The sequence below is a fragment of the Hyla sarda genome, chromosome 12, assembly GCF_029499605.1.
Source record: "Hyla sarda isolate aHylSar1 chromosome 12, aHylSar1.hap1, whole genome shotgun sequence".
Classification (NCBI taxonomy): Eukaryota; Metazoa; Chordata; class Amphibia; order Anura; family Hylidae; genus Hyla; species Hyla sarda.
The window spans coordinates 40,587,704-40,604,875 of NC_079200.1; positions in this window are offsets into that span (position 1 = coordinate 40,587,704).

The window sequence follows — 17,172 nt, forward strand, 5'->3', positions numbered from 1 at the left end:
TTTCCATTTGGCAGATCCCTCCAGGAACATCAACCCTGTTACATATCTTTGTGTCATCAGCAAAAAGACCAATACCTTACCATCGAGACCTTTTGCAATATCACTAATGAAGCTATTAAACAATATTGGTCCCAGTACAGATCCCTGAGGTCCCCACTGGTAACAAGACCTTCTCTGAATATTCTCCGTTGACTACAACCCTGTGTTGTCTGTCACTCAGCCACTGCCTAATCCACTCAACAATATGGGAGTCCAAGCTTTTATATTTTTTACATGTACAGAGTTTTCTATATAGTATAATTAGCATATTTTTCCTATGTATTCACATACCCATTTTTATATATCTATTTTATTTTTTATACTATATTTATATTCACACTTACTATACAGTATATATCCTACTTTAATGTTTATGCACCTGATTGTACACCACATTCTACATTACATTACCATTCCATATATATATATATATATATATATATATATATATATATATATATATTCCTATTCATTCTCCCCTTTTTTTTACTGAGACTGAGATCCGTCGTGGGGTTTGCCCAGGGTACATCATGTTTTGCTTATTACCCCCTTTTTTACCTTATATAAAGAATGAACAATTGAAGTCACTAGATCACTAAATAACCTAGAGGGTCTGAAACGTGTTAGATCCAGATCACCATTATACAGCAACTGTGCAGCCAGTCAGCATGACGGCCCCAATACTGACAAAACACTGTCATCAAAGAATGGCGCTTCCAACATTAGAGTGCACACTTCCACAAGGACCTGCGGTCATCATCCTTAGAACGGGTATCTCCAACTAAAGTGACCTGTCTGTCGGGAGGCAGACTCAGTCACCTGAATCAGGAAAAACGGTAGCAAGCATCAGGACATCGCATGACATACCACCAATGTGCAACCAGGACTGGTAAGGGGTACATAGCACCAGCTATTCAGTACAGTCTATTGTGGCCGCTGAGCTGTGGAAGTGTGAACATTGCGGTTATCATTGTGAACTTGGAACCTTACATCCACCTATGTTGCGGACCCAGTGCTAAGCTACTGTACCAGGTTGCCAGCAAACAGTGCTGAGTAAGACTAAGAGAAACATCACTGTACCGGCGTAGTGGGACGCAAACTGGGGAACTGCAGCGCTTGTGAACGAGCAGCGCTCCACTATTAAGCCAGTGAACAGTGCCCCATTTCCACCACTTAACCACCTGCACAGCGCTGAGAAAGTTACATTATTTCTATCTTAGGCTGTGTATAATATCTAGCAGTGATTTACATTTGTTGTTACAGAAATGGTTTTATCTATATCTTTTTATATTTTGTCCTTTACCTAATACATACAGTCATGGCCGTAAATGTTGGCACGCCTGAAATTTTTCAAGAAAATTAAGTATTTCTCACAGAAAAGGATTGCAGTAACACGTGTTTTGCTATACACGTTTATTCCCTTTGTGTGTATTGGAACTAAACCAAAAAAGGGAGGAAAAAAAGCAAATTGGACATAATGTCACCAAACTCCAAAAATGGGCTTGACAAAATTATTGGCACCCTTTCAAAATTGTGGAAAAATAAGATTGTTTCTTGCCAAGTAACAGGTGTGGGCAATATAAAAATCACACCTGAAAGATAAAAAGGAGAGAAGTTCACTAAGTATTTGCATTGTGTGTCTGTGTGAACCAAACTAAGCATGGACAACAGAAAGCGGAGAAGAGAACTATCTGAGGAATTGAGAACCAAAATTGTGAAAAAAAATACCAACAATCTCAAGGTTACAAGTCCATCTCCAGAGATCTAGATTTGCCTTTGTCCACAATGCGCAACATTATCAAGAAGTTTGCAACCCATGGCACTGTAGCTAATCTCCCTGGGTGTGGACAGAAGAGAAAAAATTGATGAAAGGTGTCAACACAGGATAGTCTGGATGGTGGAAAAGCAGCCCCAAACAAGTTCCAAAGATATTCAGGCTGTCCTGCAGGCTCAGGGAGCATCAGTGTCATCGCAAACTATCAGTCGATTTAAATGAAATGAAACGCTATGGCAGGAGACCCAGGAGGACCCCACTGCTGACACAGAGACATAAAAAAGCAAGACTACATTGTGCCAAATTGAACTTGAGTAAGCCAAAATCCTTCTGGGAAAACGTCTTGTGGACAAATGAGACAAAAAGGGAGCTTTTTGGTAAAGCACTTCATTCTACTGTTTACCGAAAACAGAATGAGGCCTACCATGAAAAGAACATAGGGGGAGATTTATCAAAACCTGTGCAGAGGAAAAGTTGTCCAGTTGCCCATAGCAACCAATCAGATCGCTTCTTTCATTTTTCACAGGCCTTCCTAAAAATGAAAGAAGCAATCTGGTTGCTATGGGCAACTGGGCAAGTTTACCTCTGCACAGGTTTTGATAAATCCCCCCCACAGTACCTACAGTGAAATATGGTGGAGGGTTAATGATGTTTTGGGCTTGTTATGCTGCCTCTGGCACTGGGTGCCTTGAATGTGTACAAGGCATCATGAAATCTGAGGATTACCAATGGATTTTGGGTTGCACTGTACAGCCCAGTGTCAGAAAGCTGGGTTTGCGTCCGAGATCTTGGGTCTTCCAGCAGGACAATGACCCCAAACATACATCAAAAAGCCCCAGAATTGGATGGCAACAAAGCACTGGAGAGTTCTGAAGTGGCAGCAATAAGTCCAAATCTAAATCCCATTGAACACTTGTGGAGAGATCTTAAAATTGCTGTTGGGAAAAGGCGCCTTCCAATAAGAGACCTGGAGCAGTTTGCAAAGGAAGAGTGGTCCAACATTCCGGCTGAGAGGTGTAAGAAGATTATTGATGGTTATAGGAAGCGACTGATTTCAGTTATTTTTTCCAAAAGGTGTACAACAAAATATTAAGTTAAGGGTGCCAATAATTTTGTCCAGCCCATTTTTGGAGTTTGGTGACATTGGGGGACATTTATCAAAGCATTTAGTAGGTTTTTTTTTTTTGCTTAAAATTGTCGCAAAAAAGTCGCACATGCGACTACGATCTTTTTTTCTGCGACTTTTTGCATGTTCAGTGTCCTAAGCAAAAAATTAAAATATTGCTTACCAAAGCAAAAAGTGATTTTTGACTTGCAGTGGTCAGAGATTTATCAAGTGCGAAAGTCGCATCGCATGAAAAAACCTACTAAATTTACTCCAGCTCAGACATGGAGCAGAAAAAGCCACTACCAAAGCAAAAAAAAGAAAAAGTGCTTTTAAGTGAGCGAAATTTATCAACAGGCGGAAAGCAGTTGATAAATAAGTCGCACATAAGCAAAAAAAAAATGGTAAGAAAAAAATAACTAAAAAAAAGGAATACATAAGCAAACATTGATAAATGTCCCCCATTATGTCCAATTTACTCTTTTTTCCTCCCTTTTTTGGTTTAGTTCCAATACACACAAAGGGAATAAACATGTGTATAGCAAAACGTGTTACTGCAATCCTTTTCTGTGAGAAATACTTCATTTTCTTGAAAAATGTCAGGGATGCCAACATTTACGGCCATGACTGTATAACAGAGGGGACTGCAAGGATTCTGCATTCTCTGTGTATATTTTTTTGTAGTTGACCTACTATTTAGATAAAATTTGTACCTTGGACATGTAATTATTAACCTTACCTACATTTAGTACATCTCATTACCTATAATATTTACACTTCTCATCGTATCATTCTTTTTCAATTCATTGCTATCTATATATATTGTGACGATCCGTCTTGGGGATTAGCTCTGGGATCGTGCTGGACCACGCCACAGGATGCGTTTCTTCTCAATAAACCAGCAAACAAAAGTTTATAATGCAAATCTGGCACCTTGCCAGTTTTATTAGACAGGTTGCAGGGAAAGAAATAAACAAAAAGCAGGAACAAAACAAAATCCTAGACCGTCTGGTCACTGACTAAACAGATCAGCTTGTCCTGACTAACAACCGCTGAGCTTCCCTCAGCCGGTTAAACATATGTCCCCTGCAACCTTCTACTCACAATTCATGTCACTTTCTTTGAGCCCCTCATAGCTCGGGCTGTGTACTCCTCAGCAGGCTCTGTCTCTTCCCTACAGCCCACATGCTGTCTCCTAGGAAGAGCCCATTACACTAAGTCTTCATCTCATATACACCTCCCTTCCCTCCTGCCTCATTACTTAAGAAGCAGGTGAGAGCTTCTGCAGGGTGAGCCAAGGAAATACACCCTTTCCTTGCCACACTGCCACAATATATATAACTCAACGTGTGTGTGTGTGTGTGTGAGTGTGTATATATGTATGTGCGTATGTTCCACAAAAACTTTCAAACGGCTAAAGATATTAACATGAAACTTGGCACACATGTTACTTATATGTCAGCAACAAACACAGGATATTTGTTTTAACCCTTACTCACCCCCATTTGGCAGGGGCGGGGCTTATGTTTAACCTCTTAAGGACCAATGACGTTGTGGAACGTCATGGCACCCTGGGCTTTAAGGACCAATGACGTTCCACAACGTCATGGCATTTTCCGATCCCTCCCGCTCGCCGGGCAGAGATCGGAACCGGATGCCTGCTGAAATCCTTCAGCAGGCATCCAGGGAAAACGCCGAGGGGGGCCATGTAGGCTCCCCATGTCGGCGATCGCTGCAAATCGCAAGGGAAATCGCCCTTGTGATCTGCAGCGATACCGGGCTGATCGGGTCTCTGGGACCCGACCGCCCGGTAATTTTGCATGATCCCGGCTGTCACAGACAGCCAGGACCATGCTAACGTATAGGAGCGAGGTGGCAAACCTGCCACCTCCTCCGATCCCCTGCGATTCTTCGGTTAGTTAACCGACCAATCGCAGGGGGGGGCGGTTACTTCCTCCCGCCCTGCCCGGCCCCTGGAAGTCTGGAGAGGACGGGAGGAAGACCGGAGGACGCGGCGGGGGACGGGGGAGTGCTGGGGACCGGCCCCCGTACTTACCTTGTCCCTGAAGACCCGGATCCCGGCGATGAAGGCGGCGGCGACAGGTGAGTAGATCTTCAGCTGCGGTCGGGCCCTTTACAGCAATGCACGGCGCCGTAAAGCGACATGCATTGCTGTATTGGGACCCTGTATACTACAACTCCCAGCATGCCCAGACAGCCCTTGGCATCTGGGCATGCTGGGAGTTGCAGTTTTGCAACATCTGGAGGTCCACAGTTTGGAGACCACTGTGCCCTTCCAGATGTTGCAAAACTACACATCCTCAGCATGCCCTTACTGCCCAGGCATGCTGGGAGTTGTAGTTCTGTAACATCTGGCCCTTCAGATGCCTGGACAGTTTTGGCATACTGGGAGTTGTAGTTTTGCAACATCTGGAAGGGCACAGATTGGGAACCACTGTATTAGTGGTCTGCAAACTGAAGTCCTCCAGATGTTGAAAAACTACAACTCCAAGCATGCTGGGAGTTGTAGTTCGGCAACATCTGGCTCTAAAGATGTTGCCGAACTACTACTTCCAGCATACCTGAGAATGTTTGGGAGTAGTGGTTTTGCAACAACTGGAGGCACACTGGTTGGGAAACATTGTCTGTTTCCTAACTCAGTGTTTCCCAACCCGTGTGCCTCCAGCTGTTGCAAAACTATAACTACCAGCATGCACTGATAGACTGTGCATGCTGGGAGTTGTAGTTTTGCAACAGCTGGAGGTTCCCCCCCCTGTACAGGGTACATTCACATGGGCAGGGGGCTTACAGTGAGTATCAGGCTGCAAGTTTGCGATGCAGCAAATTTTGCGCGGCAGCTCAAACTCGCAGCGGGAAACTCGCTGTAACCCCGGCCCGTGTGACTGTACCCTAAAAACACTACACTACACTACACTAACACAAAATAAAATAAAAAGTAAAAAACACTACATATACACATACCCCTACACAGCCCCCCTCCCCAATAAAAATGAAAAACGTCTGGTACGCCACTGTTTTCAAAATGGAGCCTCCAGCTGTTGCAAAACAACAACTCCCAGTATTGCTGGACAGCCGTTGACTGTCCAGGCATGCTGGGAGTTTTGCAACAGCTGGAGGCACCCTGTTTGGAAATCACTGGCGTAGAATACCCCTGTGTCCACCCCTATGCAAATTCCTAATTCAGGCCTCAAATGCGTATGGCGCTCTCACTTTGGAGCCCTGTCGTATTTCAAGGCAACAGTTTAGGGTCACATATGGGGTATCGCCATACTCGGGAAAAATTGCCTAACAAATTTTGGGGGGCTTTTTCTCCTTTCACCCCTTATGAAAAGGTGAAGTTGGGGTCTACACCAGCATGTTAGTGTAAAAAAATAATTTTTTTACACTGACATGCTGGTGTTGCCCTATACTGTTCATTTTGACAAGAGGTAAAAGGGAAAAAAGCCCCACAAAATTTGTAATGCAATTTCTCCTGACTATGGAGATACCCCATATGTGGGCGCAAAGTGCTCTGAGGGCGCACAACAAGGCCCAGAACGGAGAGTGCACCATGTACATTTGAGGTGATTTGCACAGGGGTGGCTGATTGTTACAAACCCATATGTGACCCCATTTCGGAAACTACACCCCTCACGGAATGTAATGAGGGGTTCAGTGAGAATTTACACCCCACTGGTGTCTGACAGATCTTTGGAACAGTGGGCTGTGCAAATTAAAAATGTTGTACAGCCCACTGTTCCAAAGATCTGACAGACACCAGTAAATGCTCACTGTACCCCTTGTTACGTTCCTCAAGGGGTCTAGTTTCCAAAATGGTATGCCATGTGGGGGTTATTTTGCTGTCCTGGCACCATAGGGGCTTCCTAAATGCGACATGCCCCCCGAGCAAATGCCTCTACTGCGCCCGCCGAACACTTTACATAGACATATGAGGTATGTGCTTACTCGAGAGAAATTGGGCTACAAATATAAGTATACATTTTCTCCTTTTACCCCTTGTAAAAATTCAAAAATTGGGTTTACAAGAACATGCGGAAAAAAAAAATGAAGATTGTGAATTTTCTCCTTCACTTTGCTGCTATTCCTGTGAAACACCTAAAGGGTTAAAATGCAGACTGAATGTCATTTTGAATACTTTGGGGGGTGCAGTTTTCATAATGGGGTCATTTGTGGGGTATTTCTAAGATGAAGACCCTTCAAATCAACTTCAAACCTGAACTGGTCCCTTAAAAATGGTGATTTTGGAAATTTTGTGAAAAATTGGAAAATTGCTGCTGAACTTTTAAGCCCTCTGGTGTCTTCCAAAAGTAAAAACTCATCAATTTTATGATGCAAACATAAAGTAGACATATTGGGGGAGATTTATCAAAGTTGTCTATGTCCCGCATCAATATAGACCAAACTACAGAGGGTTAGGCTGGTCTATTGTGCACCTAATTTATCAAATGGCGCACAGCTCTTGATAAATTCTGTGCACAGACTACATGATCTATGCTTTAGTCTATATTTAAACCTGCTCCAACATGGTCTGACATTTCGGTGTACTTTCAGGCTATGCGACTTGTCGCTGAAAAGTCGCACTTGATAAATTCAGCACCAATGCATTTTTCAATGCATTTCAGTCTAAAATAGACTAGAATGCATCATGTTCTAAAAATCCTCTAGAGCAAAAGTCGCAGAAAAGTCGCACAGACTTAGACTGCGACTTTCAGTGCGACAAATTTAGACAAGAAAAACCAGTCTAAATCCTTTGATAAATCTCCCCCATTGTATATGTGAATAAAAAAAATAATTATTTGGAATATCCATTTTCCTTACAAGCAGAGAGCTTCAAAGTTAGAAAAATGCAAAATTTTAAATTTTTTCATCAAATTTTGGAATTTTTCACTAAGAAACGATGCAAGTATCGACAAAATTTTACCAATAACATAAAGTAGAATATGTCACGAAAAAAAAATATCGGAATCAGAATGATAGGTAAAAGCATCCCAGAGTTATTAATGCTTAAAGTGACAGTGGTCAGATGTTCAAAAAACGCTCCGGTCCTAAGGTGTAAAATGGCCTGGTCCTTAAGGGGTTAAAGTCCCATGCAAGTCAATGGGAAATAGGGATGCACCGATATATCGGCGGCCGATACATATCGGCCGAAAATAGCTATTTCGGCAAAATGCCGAAACAACTAAAAATCTGCCGATAATGACCACCTCCCCTGCCCGCCCACAGCACAAGTTACAAACACTGCCAGTGGCAGAGGCACTCGTGGGCGGTGCAGGGGGGGGGGGTTGCGCTCTCCGGGATAGGATTAGGAATACTTTTTTTTATGTGCCCGGGCCGGCTCCCGTGTGTGGCTGCAGGCCCCTGGTTTTTAGTATACAGTATTAGGTTTTATATGCGCTGGCCGGCCCCCGCCTGCAGCCACACACGGGAGCCGGCCCGGGCACATAAAAAGAAGTATTCCTAATCCTATCCCGGACATCCCTGTGTCCCAAAAAATCTTTTCGGGACATAAGGATGTCCGTCGGTCACTCACCATTCCCCGGCGTCCTCCTGCGATCCTCCCGCGATCCTCCTTCGGTCCTATGCCTCTTCGCCTCTATGGTCGTACGCACGGGACGTCACTGACGTCCCGTGCGTACAACCATAGAGACGCAGGAGGACCGCAGGATCGTCGCGGGAGAACACACGCCGGCCTGGGCCTGGTAAGTGACCGTGTCATCTTCTTGAGTGTTCCGGTCACCGCTCCTCCGGTCCCGGCACCCACTGCTATGGTCCATGGGCCATAGCAGTAGATGTGACCCCAGGCCGGTGGAGCGGTGACCGGAACACTGTGGGGGCAGCAGTACAGACATACAGCCTCCAGCCATACACTGTATATGGCTGGAAGCTGTATGTCTGTGGGGTGGGGGAACTGCTGACCTAATGTGGGGGGGGAGCTGCCTACAAATGTGTGTGGGGGGTGGGGGGGGGGGAGGAGCTGCCTAATATTGTGTGTGGGGGGGGGAGCTGCCTAATATTGTGGGGGGGGGGAGGAGCTGCCTAATATTGTGTGGGGGGGGGGAGCTGCCTGATATTGTGTGTGGGGGGGGGAAGCTGCCTGATATTATGGGGGGGGGAGCTGCCTAATATTGTGGGGGGGGGGGAGGAGCTGCCTAATATTGTGGGGGGGGGGGAGGAGCTGCCTAATATTGTGGGGGGGGGGAGGAGCTGCCTAATATTGTGTGTGGGGGGGGGGAGCTGCCTGATATTGTGTGTGGGGGGGGGGAAGCTGCCTAATATTGTGGGGGGGGGGAGGAGCTGCCTAATATTGTGGGGGGGGGGAGCTGCCTAATATTGTGGGGGGGGGAGGAGCTGCCTAATATTGTGTGGGAGGGGGAGCTGCCTGATATTGTGGGGGGGGGGGGGAAGCTGCCTGATATTGTGGGGGGGGGGAAGCTGCCTGATATTGTGGGGGGTGGAAACTGCCTGATATTATGGGGGGGGGAGCTGCCTAATATTGTTGGGGGGAGCTGCCTGATATTGTGGGTGGGGGGGGGAGCTGCCTAATATTGTTGGGGGGAGCTGCCTACAAATGTGGGGGGAGCTGCCTTATATTGTGGGGGGGGAGCTGCCTACAAATGTGGGGGAGCTGCCTACTATTGTTGGGGGGAGCTGCCTACTATTGTGGGGGAAATGCTGACCTAATTTGGGAACCTGCCTACTGTTGTGGGGGAGCTGCCTACTATTGTGGGGGAACTCCCGACCTAATGTGGGGGAGCTGGCAATCTAATGTGGGGGAATCTAATCTAATGAGCGGAGCGCTGCATTTTACCACAAGACGGGGAGAAGTCATTTTCGGTATCGGTTTCGGCCGGACATTTTTTTTTATTTCGGTTTCGTTTCAGTTCTGAAATTTCCATTTCGGTGCACCTCTAATGGGAAATATATGTTACTGCATAACTTCCAAACGGCTGGAGATATTTCGATAATACTTGGTCACATGTTACTTATATGTCCACTTAAAATATAGGATAGTTAATTTAACCCTTAACTACCCTCATTTGTGTGGGTCGGGGTTTTTGTTTAAAGTCCCATGCAAATCAATGGGAAATGTATGTTCTCAGATAACTTCTGTACGGCTGGAGATATTTCAATACATGGTACTCATATTACAGGTCGGGATAGGAGGACGAGAAAGAGGAAAGGATAGGAGCTCGAGATTGGAGGACAGGATAGGAGGTGGGGATAGGAGGTCGAGATAGGAGGACGGGATAGGAGGTACGGGTCGGGATATGAGGACGGGATGGGAGGTCGGGATAGGAGGTCTGGATATGAGGACGGGAAAGGAGGACGGGATAGGAGCTTGAGATTGGAGGACAGGATAGGAGGTCGGCATAGGAGGTCGAGATGTGGGGTTGGGATATGACAACAATATATGAGGACGGCATATGAAGTCAAAAGCTTCCTCCTTTGTTTATTTTCCTCCCCAAAAAGGATTAGGAAGGAAAAAGCGGGCAACGCCGGGTACTCAGCTAGTATTTGTATATAACCTTATAACATTCAACCTAATTATCACTCATCCCATTCATTGTAACACTCATACATATTCTGAAGTCCTTGAGAAACCTGCTATTTACTATAGATTAACCTCTCTCACCACAGAACACCCATATATACAGTTAATACTATTCATGGATATGAACATGTGATCAATTATTAACCTTTACCATTTTTTTTTATACCTATATTCATAGCTAACAATATCATCTTTACACTTTACATCCCACTCCAAATTCACGGCTATACATATTTATTAGTCCTCAAGAACCTGCAATTTCCTATCTTTTTTTCTTTTGACTTTCTTGTGGGTGTTATGAGGGTATCGCCTTGGCAGAGTTCTCGGACATATTTATAGATTAAGTCCACTTTCTTCTTTTTCCTACATATTGGCACAAGCAATAGAAGGCTGAAAACAGTGTGTTTTCATTTCTATTATCCTGAACTGCAGGGGCAACTTAACCAACCTGAAAGGTTCCCTTTATTAAACTTTCTGTAACAGAAGAATCATTTGCTTTTCAACTGGGTCAAACTAAATTCTAATCCCCATTGGCTTCTCTAGCTCCATGGTGCTTTTGCAGGCTCGTCACAGTTCCCCTGTGTCTAATGAAATACTGTCTAGTAGGCAATGTCATGACGGGATACTCTGGGCTATAGGGCAACCCAGTCTCACTATAGCTCTCTTCCCGATCGTCCCACAACAGCACAATGATTGGGGGGGTTCTTATCTCCTCCTTTCTTTTAGTAATCTTTTGTTAAGATATTTTCCCCTCTTATGTGTTTTCCAGAAGGGACTCTGGAGGCAGAGGATCAGGAAGACACATCTATCAAGAATCCCTTAGTAATTGGAGTCAAATGTTTAAAACTCTCCTCTCTATTTACAGACAGGTCACAAAGCCACCAGGCAAACCTCTAGCCTACAGAGGATGCAAGGCGTTTCTTCCGGATGGCTATGTGTTGACCCGGTTCTCAGCTTGTCTTGCGGAAATCTTTGATAATGAAGAACCATTAATTATAGATGTGATAATCTGGGTGAAAGACTTTGTAACAAAGTCTATGAATGACATGAGACTCTCACCCCTCAAAGAAAGATCTAGACTTTCGTAGAGAGGTACCCAGTCCTCACTATCCAGGGTTCTAGAGTCTTAATAGAACTTTACAATTATTGCCGAGGTGCATTCATCATCTTCTGAAGAAGAGTAGGAGGAGAAATCTCAGGTGCAAATGTTCTTTGCCCACAAACTTAAGGTGGTCCAAGCAGATAATCATCCTGCAGACCAGCCTTCAAGATTAATGATTCAGCAAAGGAGCTGATGAAATCAGAATGGAAACTGCTGCTATTCTGAGCAGACCTTTTAAGACTCTGTTCCCTACTGAAGAGGAACAGTGGAGCCTTCTGCCAAAAGTGAATGTGGCTATTGCCAAGCTTTTGAAACGAACCATTGTACCAACGGAGGACAGATCCAGTTTACAAGTTCCTATGAATCGCAGCATAGAAGTCATATTGAAGAGACATCATTCTGCTGCTTTTCACTGTTTCTAGAAGCCTTAAGTGGCTTAATAAAATACAAGATGACGTTGGTGTAAAAAGAGATGACATTCTTGCCTTTTTCAACCATAGATTTATGAAGCGACAGCCAAGCAGACCAAATTTGTGTCCAGAGCTATTGGTCTCTCTACTGTAGCTAGGAAAGCATTGTGGTTGAAGCCTAGGACTAGGCATAGCCCGTTCAAAAATTATTTATGTAATGTGGAATATTCATCCTCAATTGGACACCCTTATAGAGGAAGTTATCGATCAAAAAGGGAAATCTCTTTCCCAGTCTGACCTTTCTACAGAGATTATATAGGTCTGAAAGATCTCCTCAGAGAACAAGACAATCTTATTTTCAAGCCAGAGGCTTGTCTAGGGGTTTGTCTAGATGAGCTAGAGGCAGTACCGCGAAAAAGAACTGGGATCTTCCGGTGGAGGGGCATATAGTTAGATTTCTTCCTGCCTGGAGCTCTTTTCTAAAAGACCCTTGGGTTGTAAAAGTAACAGAAAAAGGGATACAATATACCTTTTTACGCTCTCCCCGCACAGAGCTTTTTCGTGTCTCGCACTCTGAGACCCCAGAAAACTAGAGTGAGAAGTGCACAACTTTATCTGTTAAGCAAGTTCAGATCCACTAAACACCAGTCAGATCTGCAACCCACTACAAGGAAAAGGTTTTTTGAGTTTTATAATTCAGTAGAAATAAAACTACTTTTCTCCCATGATTAGTTTCTTTAAAGGCCTTCCAGAGTATCTATTCAAACCCTGATGATATTTCGTGGCTTACTATCCTTCACAGCATATTCTGATCTTGGATCTTGGACTGTGTCACCTGGGGCCACTTCAGTTAGAAGTGTTATGACTGTAGAACAGGACCCTACCAGATCTGGATTCTACTCTGCTCCTTTCAGACAGCACCAGAAGATCGCTGCACTTGTGGTATGAAGCAAAAGACAGGATGTCTTTAGAAGTTCCAGATTGGGTGATCTTGACTATAGATGCCTCTGGCATCGGATGGGGCACTCATCTAGCAGAAAAAGACTGTAAAAGGAATATCAACTTTTTCCCTCCAATGCCAAAGAACTAAGTGCAATTTTATACGCTCTACATCATTTTTCTCTTCAGGAGAATGCCGTCAAGGTAAAGACACACAACATAGCCTGCGTATAGTACTGTACTAACAAGGGGGTACAAGGTCTGACATCCTACTCTAGGAAGAAGGGAAAATATTCAGATGGGTGGAAACAAGAATAACGGTTATCGGCAGTCCACATCAAGAGGATACAGAATGCACTAGTAGATCAGTTGAACTAAAGTCTCACGATTCCTGGGGAATGGTCTTTGATCCCAGAGATTTTCTGACTGTTAGCCCAGATGTGGGGGCTCACAGAAATAGACTCTAGGAGTGAGGCGATCAATAGTTCATATGCTCTGGTCAGGAAAATCTTCATCATGTGGTGTACCCTTAATGGAATTGATGGTTTGAATTACATATGGGTTGGGTATTACGTATCCTTTACATGTCTGGGGGATGCGGGTTACAGTTATTTTTTCTTTCATTAAAATGTTGTCCTGTGAACTCACAGGCAGGGCTGGCATTAGGGTGGGGCAATCTGGGCAATTGCCCATGGCCCCCATCCCCCAGGGGGCCCCCTGCGGTCTGATCAGTGGCGGATTCAGGGGGGGGGGATCCGCCACTTAGCAGCCCGCAGGGAGCCATGTCACATTTGGGACATGCCTGTGTCCCAAAAGATATTTTTGGGACACAAGGATGTCCCGGTTACCTTTCTGCAGCCCCGCATTAAAAACGCAGAGGGCGTCGGGAGGTAGCGCAAGCAGGGATGTCCCGTGCGTGCGCCCATAGGAACGGAGGAGAGGAGGAGGAGGACACGCGCGCTCGCATGGTAAGTTACCTGCACTTCATCTTCAGTGCTCTGACTACCGCTCCTCTGGTCCCGGGACCTACTGCTATGGCTTATGTGCCATAGCAGTAGATTGTGACCCCTGACCGGAGGAGCGGTGGATAGAGCACTGAAGTGGGGCAGTACACAGGCATATAGCCTCCAGCCATACACTGTATATGTCTGAAGGCTGTATGTCTGTGGGGGAACTATACTGCACCTAATGTGGGGGGATTTATACTGCCAGCCTAATGTGGGGAAACTGTGCTGCCAATCTAATGTGGGGCAACGATACTGCCAACCTAATGTGGGGGAACTAAACTGCCATTGTAATGTGGGGGAACTACAGCCTAATGTGGGGGGAACTATACTGACAACCTAATGTGGGGGGAACTATACTGACAACCCAATGTGGGGGAACTACAACCTAATGTGAGGAAACTATGCTGCCAACCTAATGTGGGTCAACTATACAAAAATATAAAATTGTACTTTTCTGATCCCTATAACTTTTATTTTTCTGTATATGGGATCTTTGAGAGCTCATTTTTTGTGCTGTGATTTGTAGTTTTAATCTGTACCATTTTTGTTTTGTTGGGGCTTTTCAATTGCTTTTTTAGATATTTTTTATGGTATTTGAAGTGACCAAAAATGTGCAAATCTGGTTAGTGCACTATTACGACTTTTGGGGAACCACCTTTGATTTTTGCCCAGGGCCACGCTAATCCTAAAACCAGCCCTGCTGACAGGGCCATAAACCCCGCCACCCCACCCATTTTATTGTACTGCTGTGGTGGGAAAATAAATTAGCTACTTTAAATCTAATTTTCTTGCTTCCACAGACTCTTTGGCTGGACCAACCTTTAGTTTCCCCATCATTTAAACACTGCTCTGCTTACCCCTACCACTATAGTGTGCTGACTGTTCTCTCAAACCTAGTGGATTCTTAAACCTAATCACACGGCTCACAATACATTTCAGCCATCATCCTGCTGGATGCGGTCCCACTTCCCACTCCAAACTATGAGCTACAAGACCACTAATTGTTATGAGCAGCTCGCTGCCTGCTGTAGTAACTTTTGCTTCTAGGCCCTACCTGGTGAACCAACCATACTGCTTCCCTCATAAAGTAGTTGTTTGTGTGGATCTACATAGGAGAAAATATTTAAGTAGAATGTACTTGCACTCCCCCAAACCCCACTGTTCCTAAGCATAGCTGGCAATCTTTGGTGTCCATACTTCCCCACTTTTTTTTTTTCTGGCTTCTTATATCCACTATTCACATGGCTGACATGCCACTAAATCCATAAATGCCATAATTTCTCTTTGCTAGTCTAAACTCCTAAAGCTTCTTTATATAATGGTTTCTGCAGAAGTTTCCAGTGCTGATGCAGGAGGAGCAGTGTGTGTTTAGGCTGATGTGCTAGTGCTTTAACCCTTTCTCGGTCACAACATTCCATCGCCGCCTTGTCATAAATTCTCCTACATAAAGTAGATACTGTACTTATTATCTAATAAGAGCAGCGGAGGGGGTTGAATTTTGTATTGCAGCTACTATTGTGTGCTCCCTATCTCCCTTGTGTCAAGGAACAGAAGGCCCCTGTCTTAGCAAGCAAATTTCATTCAGCCTTGGGCAGTAAATTCGTCTTGTCCACCCACATTCAACAAGTAGTAATTCCCTCTATTTTGTTCCAGCCCCCATCTGTATTGTACATGATGTTCTATGATAACAGCATATGTATAGGGTTTTGTTTGCTCTGGACTTAAAGGGAAATGGACAGCCTGTTCACCCACTCTAAACCCAATAAATTGGGTTATAGTGCGGGTCCACGGCATTAAAAACAGTGGTCACTTTCTTGGTGGATTGGTTGAGTAGTGGTACAGTTATTGCAGATTTCTCATCAGGTGCTATTGTGGTGCAGTGCACATCGGAGGCAGGGGGCTATCTTGCTGAGCTCCCCTGCACCTAAATATTTACCGCCCGGCCTGCCTCCGTGATGAATATTCCAATGTATTTACTCTCACGTCACTAGGATGTGAGAGCCTGCCGAGGGTGATCACTCTACGGGTGTAGCAAAGCAGCGTCGCCTATGTTTCAATGTTCATTGCTGGGGGTGAACTGGGTGAATATCAAGAAGGCAGGAGAGCTTGGCAAGCTGGCTCCCTGCCTCCATTGTGCACTGCAATAGTAATAGATGAGGAAACTGGCATAACTCTGCAACTTCTCCACCATTTAATGTAAGTGACCTCTGTCACCCACGCTATAACCCTTTTAACCCCTTTCTGTAGAACGCCTTATATATACGGCGGATGACGCAATACCTGCATTCAGTAAATCTTGCATGCAGTAAAACTGCGTGAGTTAATCTGCTGAAGTCCCAGTGTGTCTGGCGGGAGACCACGTCCCTCTGACACCCCGGGACCCCATCTGATTATACCTGGTCAATTGATTCGGTGTGTGAGAGCGGCGGGTAAATGCTCTCCCTCTACCAGTTCCAAAACTATTACAACTCCCAGCATCTGAACATGCTGGGACTTGTAGTCTGGGCATGCTGGGAGTTGTAGTTTTGCAACTTCTGAAGGACCACAGTTTGGAGACCATTGTGTAGTGGTCTCTAAACTATAGCCATTCATATGTTGGAAAAGTACAACTCCTAGCATGTCCAGACAGCCAACAGCTGTCCGGGCATGCTGGGAGTTGTACTTTTGCAACATCTGGAGGGCCACACTTTGGCGACCACTGGTCTGCTGCCTGCCCCTAGCTTTTTATGGGATGCAGTTTGACTTTTGTTTTTGTTTATTTTTTTTGCACTTTTTTTGGGAGCGTATGCAGTCCGTGCCATCAGCGACTGTTCTGCGCTGTGTGGCCGGACCGTACCCCATGTGCAGATTGTGCTGAGTGCTGATCAGTGAATTATTACTGATCAGCACTTTTTTGGGGTAGCATTTTTTTTTTGCTCTTTTTTTTTTTGGGGGGGGGGGGAGTTTGCGCCCCGGCCACACAGCGCAGAACAGACGCTAGATGCATGCTCCACAAACGCTCCCCAAAGAGTGCAAAAAAATGTAAATAAAGTGAAAACACTACATTTACACACTTACAGCCCCCCCATAAAATATAAATACCCCAAAGTCTTTTCAATGGAGGAGGCATACGCATGCCTCCGAGACAGTGACCGCCAATGTGGGAGAGGAGAAAGACCCCACATTTCTTCCTCCTCCCCCTCGTCATCATCAAGTGATGATTAGCCCCCCAGAAGGCGCCGCC